The 13672-nt window shown below is 40.9% G+C and overlaps 1 pseudogene; it reads right to left on the bottom strand.

The window, feature by feature from the left end:
• Positions 1–6621: 6621 nt before the first annotated feature.
• Positions 6622–7258, bottom strand: LOC143399164 (BCL2/adenovirus E1B 19 kDa protein-interacting protein 3-like pseudogene; annotated as a pseudogene).
• Positions 7259–13672: the final 6414 nt, after the last annotated feature.

Here is a 13672-nt window from a genome sequence, read left to right as displayed (position 1 = left end):
CCAAGGCATCTCTATTCTTCCCTAGCCACCCCCCCCCCGCTTATTTTGAATTAGCATCTGCTTATCAGAGGAAACATTCAGTCTTTGGTTTTTGGATTGGCTTATTTTGCTTAGCATGTTATTCTCCAGTTCCATCCATTTACTGACAAATGCCATAATTTCATTCTTCTTTAAGATTGAGTAATATTCCACTGTGTATAAGTGCCACCTTTTCTTTATCCACTCATCTGTTGAAGGGCATATTGGTTGGTTCCATAGTTTAGCCATTGTGAGTTGAGCTTCTATAAACTTTATTGATGTGGCTGTGTCACTATAGTATGTTGATTTTAAGTCCTTTGGGTATAAACCGAGCAGTGAGATAGCTGGGTCAAATGGTAGTTCCATTCCAATTTTTTTGAGGAATCTCCACACTGCTTTCCATAATGGTTGCACCAATTTGTAGTTCCTGGGGTGGCTTCTTGAATGTTTTGATATTATAAGAGCTCTTCTTGGATCCTGACAATCTGAGTTTCACTCAGGTGAGGATTCTAATTGCCAACCAGGCAATCACTTAAGTTCTCTGGCTCCAATTCCCCTATCTGTAAAAGAAGGAAGTTTGAATTGGATGCTTTATTAGAACCTTTTTGATCCAAGTTTACCTATTTTTAAGAAAGTTATTTGGTGTGTGTTTGTTTGTTTGTGTGTGTGTGTGTGTGTGTGTGTGTATTTTGGGGCATTGAACTAGGGTTTTGTGCATGCTAGGCAAGTGCTTTCCTATTGTGCCACATACCCAGCCACCATTTATTAAATTTTAATGCTGATTCACTCTGCTATCATTTGCTTATTCAATACATGTTTATAAACTACACACTTACGTATCAAGGACCATGCTAGGTTAAGGGGCATGCTGACAGTGGTGACTAGAAAAGTCTTGCTGCCAAGGAGCGCAACATCTAGTGTGTGTGTGTGTGTGTGTGTGTGTGGAGAGTGGGGAATGAGGATCAATACAGATGAATAAATAATAAGCACATGACCACGCACTGCATGATCATCCATGGGAAGTACAGGGTGGTTTGGGAACTCAAATGAGGGGGATACCTTAACTTCATCTTTGGTTGGAAGTGGGACCAAAAAAGATGCATTCCAGCAGGAATTAGTATATAGCTGAGCCCTGAAAGTTCTGTTGAGCAAGAGGATGAGGGGTTAGAGTTGTAGACTGTGTTATATTCAGAGGAAAACATTTTCACAAGGGGAGGTAGACGGGGAGAATAATGTGCTTGCAGGACTGGAGAGCATTCAGCATGAAAGCTATGGCCTAGAGAAAGAGGAGGACAGAGCAGGACACAGTTGGAAAGAGGGTGAAAGCAGGTCAGGAAGAGCATTATACTTTGAACCAGGGAGTTTGGATCTTATTTTGAAGTCTGGCAGAGATATAGAAGCTTTTGAAGCCAGGGAGTGATTGGCGCTTTGTTTTAGAAGTCTCTCTGGCTTCAGTGTGTAGAAGGTGCTGTGGGGGAGGTGGAGGGCGTCTGTCTGGTGAATGCTGGGCTGGAGGACGAAACCAGTGAACATGCTTCCACTTCTTGACAGGGCCACCAGCTGTGTAATTGGAGGAGTTTTCCAGGCTGGTGGATGTGGATCCTGAGTCTGTTGAGCTGGGATTGAGTAATGAGAGGGTAGCAGATGCTGTTCTCTAAACTTAGGCCCCCTCTGTGAGAACCTCAGCAGGCCAGAGAAGAGTTGCTCAATGCCTCTTCTAATCTGGGAGCAAGCAGAGGGGTGTCTCCTGTCCAGACTGGGGCTGCCATTTGTAGCCTCACCAGGAGTGGAGAAAGAAGAGCCAACTCCCTTGCAGGCTGATAGGAAGGAGCTGAGGCTCCACAGGGTACCATCAGTCAGAATTTGCTCATGGCTCAACTGAGTTGTCCAAATGGATCCATATGTCCCAAAGATCCTGTCCATGCCCTTGGATGACCTTGTCTCTTGCAGTGTTTTTGGTTGTTGTTGCTTCATAAGATACTTTCCAAAGAATGTGAGAACTCCTTCTTTGTTAAGAGAAGTCATCTTGGCCTTTCCTGTAAGAGGCTGCAGAGCCCTGGGCTAGACACTACCAGATACCTAGAAGGATCTGAACCTCCTAAGGGAAACAGCCTTGGTTATTTATTTCAGGGCCCTTTTGAGCCCAGGTAGATAGAAGAAGCACACGTGATAAAAATGAAAGCATTCAGCAGATGTACCCATTCCATTCACACCCAGCAGAAAGTCAACAGGGATGGAGTCAAGGGACAAAGATTGCTGGTCTCTCTGTCCAGAAAAATCAGTGTTTGTATCTCTTTTTTGCTGTACTTTTCTTCTGTGCCCAAGGCATATCCACCAGGTGTCAATCTTTAAAATGTCTGTTTCAAGTTCTGCGGAAGGCCTGTGCTTTCATGGGGTGGGGTTGGGGGGGTCTCTGAATGTGTCATCTTGGATGGCCTTTAGTCTGTCATGACTACATTGAACTCCATGTGCAGCTCCTCAGTAGGTGATAATTCCTTGAAAAAAAACAAGGATACTTATCCATTCTGTATTTTCTACAAGCCTTAAAGCAGAGTGTCTTCCACCCAGTAGGTTCCTAGTAAGTGCATCACTGAATAAAAGGGAGTAGATGCTTATGTTTGCTCACTTAACTTTTAAGAGTTTAATAGAGAGGGCCTAATCAGGGTGTGCTGCCACCATTCCTGTAGTTTGTTACTGGATTCTCACCATTAGTAGCTTGCTGTGAGAGGGGAGATCCTGGATACAGAACGATTTCTGGGGTGGTCCATAGCTGTGGGTAGATTTATGGAAAAGTACAGTTTCATGTAATCGCAATGATTTTGGAAACCATCTGTTGAGTATTAATAATCATATCACACTAATTTACTGAGTGCTTCCTGCATGCTAGGCCTCAGCCTCAGGCCCTATACTCAAGGTTTTGCATCTCTTATCTTTGTTAGTCATCACCAAGACCTGTGAAAGTAGTATTGCTGTTTCTCAGTTGAGGATGCCTAGGCCCCTGGGGATTTTGTCATTTGCTCAAGTTAGTCATGCTGGAGCCAGAACTCAGACTTGGATCTGCTGGATCCATAGCTCTTGCTCTTTTCATTAAATAGCTTCACTGTCTGTGTTAATGGGTTGGGTCCTAGGCATATGGACCAGGGTCCTTGGAAGATTCACTGAGCCTGGAAGAGTGAAGATAGGCAGGTGTGTGAAGGGGTTTGCTTCCTGGGAGAAAGGGTAGCTAGTAGAGAGCTACCACATATGCCAAACTTCCTCCTCCAGGCTCCAGGTAGAACAGATGGCTTCCAGAACTTCTAAGTATGTCCAGGTATGATCCAGAAGGAGAAAGAAGAAGGATGTAATTCTGGAAGAGGAACCATTTCTGGGCAGCACAATGAAAAGCAATAGTGTGTGTGTGTGTGTGTGTGTGTGTGTGTGTGTGTGTGTGTGTGTCTGGGGGCGGGGTTCATTGTACAGGTCTAAGGCCTCTGGCTGACTGCTGTGGATATATGAACAGGAACTTTGAGAGCCTGATGAGTTTGTTTGGACACTGATTAAGATGACCTGAGCAAGTGGTAGCTAGTTCTTACCCAAGAGACACTCCTCAGATACTCCCTCTAGGAAAAGCTCACCTAGGGTCAGCATCTCTGCCCGATGGAGCAGAGAGGCTGTGTGTCCTTGATGGTTTACTTAGATTTTGGTGTGGGAGGGGAGAAGTATCAGGGAAAGAGGTAAGCTAAAAGCCAGAAAATCTAGAAACAGTAATAAAGCAATAAGAGTCATACATTACTTGTGTTGTTGAGATAGTCTTTGTTGTAGCTTCTGTCTTTATAATAGGTAGAGTTATTTCTTGCTCTTGAGGTCTTGGGTGCATGGAAAAGACAATATTCTCAAAAACACCTGAAGTTTGGCAGAGTTATAGGAACCCAAGCTGTTATTACTATAATGCAGCAATTTTTGCTCTGGCAACAGCCTGATATTTTCTTGTGAAAACAGTCAAGAAGTTAAGACATAATTTTCCAAAGATCCTGAAGTTTTTGTTGGAAAAGTAAAAGGTGTATTTCAATGTCATATTCACAATTTCAGTGAAAGCTGCCCTTCCTCTGCTTGCAAAGCTGCTGGTGGACTGTTTTGGAAGATGACTGTAGAATTCTAGAACTGAGCATATAGCTTTGATTTATCTGTTTCAATTATTTTTTTTTCTTAGTGGAAGAGAGGGGAGATTTTTGTTTTAAAAGAACCCAGAATGCAAAACTCCAATCAAATTAAAGACATTTTCCTGCTGATGTTAGACATATCCTGATGATGTGGCCACTGGCAGGAGAAATGGTAGGGAATCTTTGGCTGGGACAATCTATCAACAGCATTGGAATTGAGTTTCTACCTGCATAGCAAGCGTACAGTACTCCCTGTCACCTGGCAGGCTGAATCTATTCAGTGGGGCTGTGAGTGGTCACGCTCAGGTATAGCTCTTATGTGATCCAGGCTGTTATGACAGGGAGAAAACAGAGAGATATATTGTGGTCATGCAGCAGAACAAACGGCTATAGCCCTCCTTTGCTTCACCCTTATTCCTCTTAACACAACAAGCACTGTGAGAATTGATCTGTTTACGGACAGACAACTTAAGAGTATAATGACCCATTCCTGGCTCACCACATACCCTGGACTCATTAAACCTGCTTCAGTCTTCCTCCTTAGTTGAAAAATCTCCCAATGGCACTGTTGACTGAAACAACTCAAACTTATAACCTGGCTTGTGAGAATCTTTCTTATTTGGTTAGTATCAACACAACTCATTTCTCTGATTAAAGAACACTGCTCAACTTAATGTTACAAAACAAATAAATTTGAAACACACTTTTTTGATTGGATTTTGATTGCATTTTTAAAATAGCATCTCTCATTTCAAAGTCTTTAGGTTGGACAAAACCTATAGTGTTGAATGGCCGCAGTTATAGCAGTCAGGGCTTATTTGGATCAATTCTTTCGGTCAAATGTCCATCTGTGGTCTGAGTCTGAACTCTTCAATTTGTGCTCCTTTTTTGTAGAGCCTAGTAATCAGTGAACTTCAGATGTAAGTTTTGAGGAGATAAAGCTATGCTTCTGAGATGAGAAATATCTTTTTTTTTTTTTTTTGGTTGTCATAGCATTTTTATTCAAGTCAATCTGATGCATTTACAGATTTCTAGCTTTAAATTTTAACAATAGTTCTCTAAATATTCAACAGCAATGTTTATATCACAAACAGTAATAGTTTTTTATATATACAACATACAGTAGTATCCTTCAGAGTCATGCTGTATTTTCTGAAATACAATAAAATCTACTTGAAATAATTGGCAATCCTTATGCTTACTAACAATTTGGTTCTAAAAGCTTCACATTTAAGAAACAAACGAAAAAGCACGTTGTTGAAGGAATCTGCTGAGTATTTTGGAACGTTGAGAGTTTAACATAATTGAAAATACTGTTACGTGAGAAAATCTCCAGCACCTGTGGAATCCCAGGGACCACCTTGGGAAGATGCACAGTTAACACCAGCATGGGAGGGACCAGAGGAAATGAATGGCATCTTTTCAGAACTTTGCCAACGGCTCCACAACTCAAGTCTGTTTTCCAAAATTGCACAAGTGCTTGGAATAACTCCGAAGCAATTTTCCTCAGCGTTTAAAGGCTTCGGAGTACAGTGAAGATTCTTAAAACAAGAAGCCTATGTTAACACCACAAAATGAACTCGCTCAAGTCTCAGAGAGGAAAAAAAAAGAAGAAATAAAAAAATGTAAAGTCATGAAAAATTCACATGCAGCTAACACATGAAAATACCAGATACACACAAAACTCAAAAGCAATTTTGCATGTCTAGACTTGAGATGTTTCTTATCAGAAATAAAGATTCCATACCATAGAAAAGACAGCATTACAGCATACTACTATTAATCTGCTGATGTATCTTAGTCCTTACTCTATTTCCTATTATTTATACAGTCTGCCTCCTACAAATTAAAACACGCTATTAGAAGACTCAGGAAAAAAAAAGTTGCTTCAAAGCTGGTTTAAAATAATTTTATTTTTGATTTCCAGGATTTTTTTTCCTTGTGTCTTGCTTTTTTTTTTTTTTAAATAACTACAAATTCAAGCTTTGGGAAGCTTGATTTTGTCTTAGAAAACAAAACAGATTCCTTGACTTTGTTGCTGAACAACAAAGCATTTTATATCATTTGCTAACAATCTTATTTGGAGAGATATGGTAGATGCACTGCCCGAGTAAAATTCTTACCATGAAGGATGCAGGTCTAATTCTGGTGGCATTAACAGGAGACAATAGCATTGTTGGCAAAATTATAATCTGCTGGTGGCATTTGCAGAAATAAAGCCTTTGCAAATTTCTGAACAACAGTGAATTTTGTTAGGAAATTCTAAAGTGTCCTACAGGCCAAAAATAGAATAAAGTTAGTAAAATGCCTCAATCAAGTTTGAATAAAATACTGGAATTGAGAATTACTGGATTAGAGATGTAAAAATAGGGGGGAAGTTGGTCAAGCTTACAATGGTCTCAAGTTCAAATAAACTACTATAACAATACACCACTTCACATGCCACCCAGGGCTTTTCCTTCCCTCAGTAGGTGCTGGAAAAAGGTGTGCTCAGTCATTTTCCAATATAGATGCCTAGTCCCAAAGCCAAAACATGAACAAGGAAGAGAGATGGAATGAACACCTTCAGAAATTCTGCAGAAAAAAAATACCGCCTTTCTTTATGGCTCCACTTTTCCTCATACTTAAGAGACACAGAGCGCTTGAGGTGTCTGAAGTGGAACTCCTTGGGTGGAACTGGACTGGTCTGATACCCAGTCTGAACTTTTCTTCAAAGTTTCAACTTCCTTCCACTTCTTCTGACAGAGCTATGGTCTCTGCTGATGTGCGTTTCCATATCAAACATGATCTGCCCATTTTGAGGGGAAAGATGGTCACAGTGAGAACTGCCTCTTGATCTACTTTGTCCTGATTCATGTTGTGCATCCAAAAGAATCTTTTCCATGTCTCTATTGTGGATGGAGGAGGAAGAAGGTACATGCCCCCCCTCCCCCCTCGCCCGCCATTCTTCCCATTGCCACTCTCATTGCCATTGCTGCTATTCATAGGCAGCTTCACCCAGGAACTGATGAGGCTGGCTGGCGAGGCAAAGCCTGTTCCCCTTCCTCGAAGTTGTTGTTGTTGTGAAAAAGCAGCTGTGGCTCAACTAAATGAGACAACATTGCCTGGCAGCTGGAAAAGTCATGGCTGCAGCAAAGAGCAACTCCTGTTGGTTCTCCGGTGACAACACAACAAGCCCTGAAATACCTTGGTGTGAAGTTTTGTTTGAAGATCACTACAGGGTACTTCTTAACCCCCCACCCCCATCCCCAGTCATTAATATGATTCTTAACTAAGATGTGAACACACAGGTATGAGTGTGAACTTCTGGCCTTATGTTGCTTTGAGTTTAGTGAGACCCTGGAGGCAAAAATGCATCTCTGATAACATCAAGAACAAAACATGTGTGCTTCAGAAGATGCCATCCCTCAAGTGCAAAGATAACCCAGAGTATGGGAGAAAAGTTTTGCAAATCATTTTTCTGATAAGAGAAAAAGGAAGAGAGTACTGCATAAAGAACTATTACAACTCAATTACAAATAGTAAAAAGACAAATCACCCAGTTAAAAAATGGGTGAATGGTCTGAGGAGACATTTCTAGAAAGGAGATATGTAAATAGGCCATAAGCACATGAAAGATGTTCAACATTATTGGCCATCCAGGGAATGCAAATCAAAATCACAATATCACAATAAGGTGCAACTTTCCATCACTAGGATGGCTATATAGAAAAGGCAAGAAGTGTTAGGGAGGAGGAGAAGCCAGAATCCCATACATTCGCAATAAAAATGTAAAATTCTACAGTTGCTTTGGAAAACAGTCTAAAAGGTTTTCAAATAGCCATAGATATTACCATATGATATAGAAATTCTACTCCAAAGTGTATAATGAACATATATATCCACCGCCTCCCCCAAAATGAAACAAAAGCATGTATCTTCCAAAATAACTTGTACACAAATGTTCACAAGCAACATTTTTCTTCGCATCTAGAAAATGGGAAAAATCCCAAACTTCTATCAACTGATGAATGGATAAAGAAGGTGTAATATATCCATACAATGAAATACTATCCAGCCACAAAAAGTAATGGCATTAAGATACATGCTTCAACAAGGATAAACCTTAAGAACATTACAAAACTTGAAAGAAACCAGTCACACAGGACCACATATTGTGTGGTTGCATTTGAATGAAATGTAAGACTAGATGGGTGAATTGTATGGCATGTGAATTTTATTTCAGTAAAGCTGTTAAGAAAAAGAATGTATCATGGTGTATCTGCATATGCTTTCTCTTTTTTTCTACATTTGTACTTGTAACTCTCAGAAACAAAAAGGGCTATGTTTTAGAATTATAAAAAAATCAATTGGGGCTGGGGCTGTAGCTCAGTGGTAGAGCACTTGCCTAGCATACATGAGGCACTGGGTTTGATCCTCAGAACCACATAAAAATAAACAAATAAAATAAAGGCATTCTGTCCATCTACAACTACAAAAAAATTTTTTTAGAATCAATTGGAAATCCTGAAGGGAAAAATAATCTAAGGGTTATATATGAAACCCATAAACTTCAAACTTCCGATATGATGAGGAACAGATAAACTGAAATTTGAGTGAGATGGCACAGACAAATTGTCTTTTAATGCTTTCTGCTTTTGAGACCAAGGAAATAAATTTTGTAGGAAATGTGATCGTTAAGTTCTCCTAGTAATGGCCAAAGCAGGTAGTGCACAGACTTAGAACTGAAAAGGAAAGAAAAACAAACAGAGGAAAAAGACTCATTCAAAGGCAAGAAGCCTTTGAATCTGATGTTTTTGTTCTGTCTGATTCAGAGGTTGGTGGTGATTTTCTGTGGACTTGTTTGTCTGTTGTTAGGAGATAAAGAATCAAAGCTCTGCCCATGGCTACTCTCCTTAAAATTGCACCTTACTGAAGATTTTTATGTATCAGCTGCCTCTATAGTGTGTTTGGGATGGAAATTGTTAAAAAGAAAATATAACAAGAGTCTATAAGCCGAGGCAGCATTGGAAATTGTCCAGCCATCCTGCAGAGAATACACAAAAGAGATGTTTAAAGCAAGACTTCATTTTGAAAGAAAAACCCTTAAGCAAACACGTTTTAAAAATTCCTTAAAAAGTCTTTGTTTGGTGCATGAAAGTGAAATGACCAGAGGGAAGACAAAGGTAGGGGCATCCAAAGTCTCAACTTCAGGGCAGTTACTCCTTTTCTGTTCTTCTTTAAGCCTTCCTCTTTGGATCAGCCACCATTCGCTACTTCAGTGATTAACAAGGGAGAAAAAAGAAATTTGGAAGAAAATGACATGAAGTCCCTATCCATGAATTGGATTTAAATAGCACCCCGTGGGTGGCAGAGAAACAAGGCAGTCGCAGAATCAATCAGGAATCTGCTGTAGTATGGAAGCCCTATTCATGCTTATGACTCAAGGCAAATGATTCAGGATTATTGAAAGTTTTACCCTCTCACTCATCCTCTTTATTTGGTATAAGTATGCCTTTGAAGAGATAAGCTTAAAAACACCCCTCCCAATAAAGCCCCCACAAAAACAAAAATATAAAACAAACAAACAAGCAAACAACAATAATGAAAAAACAAATCAGTGCCAGGGGAATCTAGTACCAAAATCCTTCAGAGCCAGAGCCCAAAGCATCTTGCCGTATGCTTCCCTAATATGACTTATCTATGCTGTGTGTTTGTCAGCATATTGTTTTACTAATTGGTGTCAGATTTTCTGCATGCTAATCAGTAGATACATGCAGATATTGATGTTAATTAGTGTTTTGTTAAAAAAAATAACAAAACGAAAAACCTTTCCCATGTGAAGCATTCTTTGGAATGTACACTTATAGTTATTGAATTGGCCCCCACTTGGGGTCACCTCTTTTAGTATTAACAAAACAATTTAGTTTAGTATAACACCTTTCATACTATAGGTGTTTCTACAAGAGAATAAATTCCAGGACTATAAAGAAGCCAATTTTCCCATAAATATTTTCTATGCATGCTGAAATAGTTATCTGCAAATTGCATTTTTAGTCTTTGGGAGCAGACAGCAGGGTGATTTCACTGTGTCTCATTTCAGCAAGAATTCAGGGGAAAGACATGGACCACTGTGCTTTAAGATCTCACTGTGATTCCACGTTGGGCCTCTGGTGTGCCTGGCGCCTGCTGTTTGGGAATTGGTTCTAGAGTAGGATCTAGAGAACTTGGATTCCAGATACTGACACTTTGATCTTGGAAAAGCCTCTTAATCTTTTTTGAACCTTAGCTTTCGCTTTTGAAATAGAAAGATTGGATCAGATGAACTTTTGCATCCCTTCCAGCAATCAAATTCCATTGTTCTGCGATTTATATGCTGCTGCCTCAGAACTGGGCTGCCATTTTAAGAACAGGTTAGATCTGATCATATAAATTAAAATGTATAGGTAAAGCATTCAGGACAGGATCATTATACTTACCTTTTTTCTTAATAAAAAACTTTTTATGTATATATACATTATACAGATAAATAAATACATATATACACACATTAAAAGAATATTATTTTTATTAGTAATGGAACTGAACCTTGCAGTTAAATTTTCATCCCATTAGCCCAATTGTCTGTGACCTGTTATAAATTTCACTAGCCTGCAAAATAAGTATCCCACTAAAGCCAACTGCTATGAATCTCTTTCTCAATTTAAAAGCAGTTATTGTGCATCCAATACATGTTCACACAGTTCTAGGAACTCTATGGTAATTGAGGAAATTTAAAACTTAGTTCAATTAAGAACAAACCAGCGCCACATACTTTGATATTAATTGTGTGCATGGTAGGAATTGAAGAAGGAGGAAAACAAATATAGAAAATGGTTTTAGTTAGAGAAGGCTGTGCTGGGTTTCAGGCCACCCCATACCAGTAAAGCACCAGAAGCCTTGAACTCCAGGCTGCTCCAGCCCCAGGCTGGTCCCCAGAGTAGAAAGCTTTAGGACGGACCCAGAATGATGCCAGGCTCTTCAGCCCTAGTCATCAGCACCCATGGATCAAGACCCTTACCAGTCCTATGGATAGATACACCCGGCCCACCCAGCACCATCCAGCCCCAGACCCCAGACCTACCTGTTATGTGTGGATCTTAAATTTTATTTCCCAAAGTCCATGTATTGAAAGCTTGGTCACCTGCCTTTGGTGCTCTTTAAAGGTGGTGGGACCTTTAGGAGATGGACCCTAATGGTAGGATGTGAGGACATTGGGCGTGTGGTCTTGAAGGGGATATTGGGACTCTGGCTTCCCTCTTTTTCCCAAGCCACCATGGTGTGATCAGCTTTGCTGTTCCCCACATTCCCCACCATGATGTTCTGCCTCACCATGGGCCCCAAACTACAGAACAAACGATGAAAAAAAAAAAATCTTTCTTCCTTTTAAATTGTTTATTTTTCCTCAGTTATTTTGTGATAGCAATGGAAAGCTGCCTCATATTGCTCCAGGTTCTAGACCAGTCCAGAGCCAGGTCAGCCTGTCCCAGCCTCAGGTCAGTATATCTAGTCTTAGACATTAGGCCAGCACTCAGACACATGATAGACCTTCCAGGTCAACCCCATAACTCCACACTCCAACAATCCCAGGGTCCAAGTGCATTCCAGTAGACCCCCATGCTGAGTTAGCCCACACCAACCTTGGTTCCATGACTTTTCCTTGTAGCCCCAAGTTCCTGAATGGCCCCCATAACCCTGGAACCCAAGCTGTTCCTTACAGACCTACCCTGTAGGACATACACAGCTTCAGATCAAACTCCATGGATCAGGCTGATTCCTATATCCAGGCTCTACACAAACCCCTGTGACTTTAGGCACTAGGCCAGCAACTGCAATCCCAGGCTCCATTCATACTAGCTCCTGTAGACCCTGGATCCTCACTCTCCCAGTAGCAGCCCATTCTAAGATGTGGACAGTCTCAGTGGCCTCATGTTTCAGTGGACTCATAGCCTAGGCCTACCTCATTAGGCCTTGGTTCTAGTCTAGCCACTGTGACTGGGCTCTAGGAACACTCCTATAGATTTAATTTACAGAACACTTCCATAATCTCAGATCTCACTTCAATGGACTTCGACCCCAGACCAATCTTAGAGGACACAAACTCTAGGCCCATTCCATTACCTGACCATTTTGTGGACTTGTGCTGAAAGCCTATCCTAAGTCATCTTCCTGGTTTTAGACTGGCCTTGGGGATACAGGCTCCAGATTAATCCCAGTAAACCAAATCAACAAGTCCTTTCTGACAGATCTGGGCTCCAGGTATACCCACCTGCAGACCCAGATACAAGGCCAGCCAGTCCAAGGGATAGAGCAGCAACTCTGTCTGTAGACCAAGCCAGTTGGCCAGCCTAGAATCTCTGGACAAGCTGACTGTTGCAAAATTTTCCAAGCAATATTGGAATAAGTGATAACCATATATTCTTTAAATGTATGCTCATCAACATATGATGACAAGGATCAGAAAAATCAGATAAATATGACATCAGCAAGATGGTTGAGTAGAGATGGCCTGGTATATTTTCCTCCACAAGAAAAGACAAGAAAAGGGAAAGAACTTCTCAGCGGGGAAAAAGTAGGCAGGATGCTTCAGTAATCTCTCATACTATAGGCACCTGAGGCATTTACTGTTGAAGAACCGATGGCCCTTGCAGACCCTGAGCAAGGTTTGGAGAACTGTAGTGTTACTATACCACTGCACTGCTCTGGAGAAAGAGCCTAGCTCACATGTATTCTCCTTAACCCAGGATCTTGCTGCATGAGCCATCTTGAGACTCTGCCCACCCAGGGGTCTGCAAAGCAGTAGTCAACTACCTACTCCAGCAACTTTACCAACCTAGCCCTATGAACTATCCTGGAAACCCCACCCACCTTACGGCAGCCTCAGAAAGTACCTGGGTGGCCCATCCTGAGAGGCTCAGCTAGCAGAGGCTCCCAGAAAATGGTTGGGTATCCCCATAAATCCTCCTCTCACCCCAGAAGGCTCTATCTACCCACCCTTGGCGCTATGAATCACCTCACAGACAATGACGTGAAAATACTCCCAAACATTGTAGTTATTAATCTAACTATATCAACCGTCACTTTAAATATGAATGGTCTAAATACTCTTAATTAAAGGAAAGAGAAAGAGATTACTTGGGTGGATAAAAAGAACAAGACCAAATAATGTGTAGTCTGTAAGAAACCCACTTGCAATACAAACTTAGATATGTAAAAAACTTTCAATGGCTTTCCATAGTATTTAGAATGAAATCCACATTTCTTAGTAAGGGCTTCAAGGCCCTGTGGTCTGTTCCTGTTACCTCTTTGACCTCATTCTTATTACTTTGGCCTTTGATTATTCTGCTTCAAAATGTAATTCTCCAGGTATCCTCTTCTCATGACCTTTCTTTATACTGTTCCCTTCACTGAGATGTTGTATTCTCAGGTGTCTCCAGGCTCACTCCATCATTGCCTTTAAGTCATCATTCAATTGGGACTTTTCCCAAAGGCCTTTC

The sequence above is a fragment of the Callospermophilus lateralis genome, chromosome 5, assembly GCF_048772815.1.
Source record: "Callospermophilus lateralis isolate mCalLat2 chromosome 5, mCalLat2.hap1, whole genome shotgun sequence".
NCBI lineage: Eukaryota > Metazoa > Chordata > Mammalia > Rodentia > Sciuridae > Callospermophilus > Callospermophilus lateralis.
The sequence above is the reverse complement of the archived record's forward strand: the minus strand, read 5'-3'. Positions and strand labels throughout refer to the sequence as shown.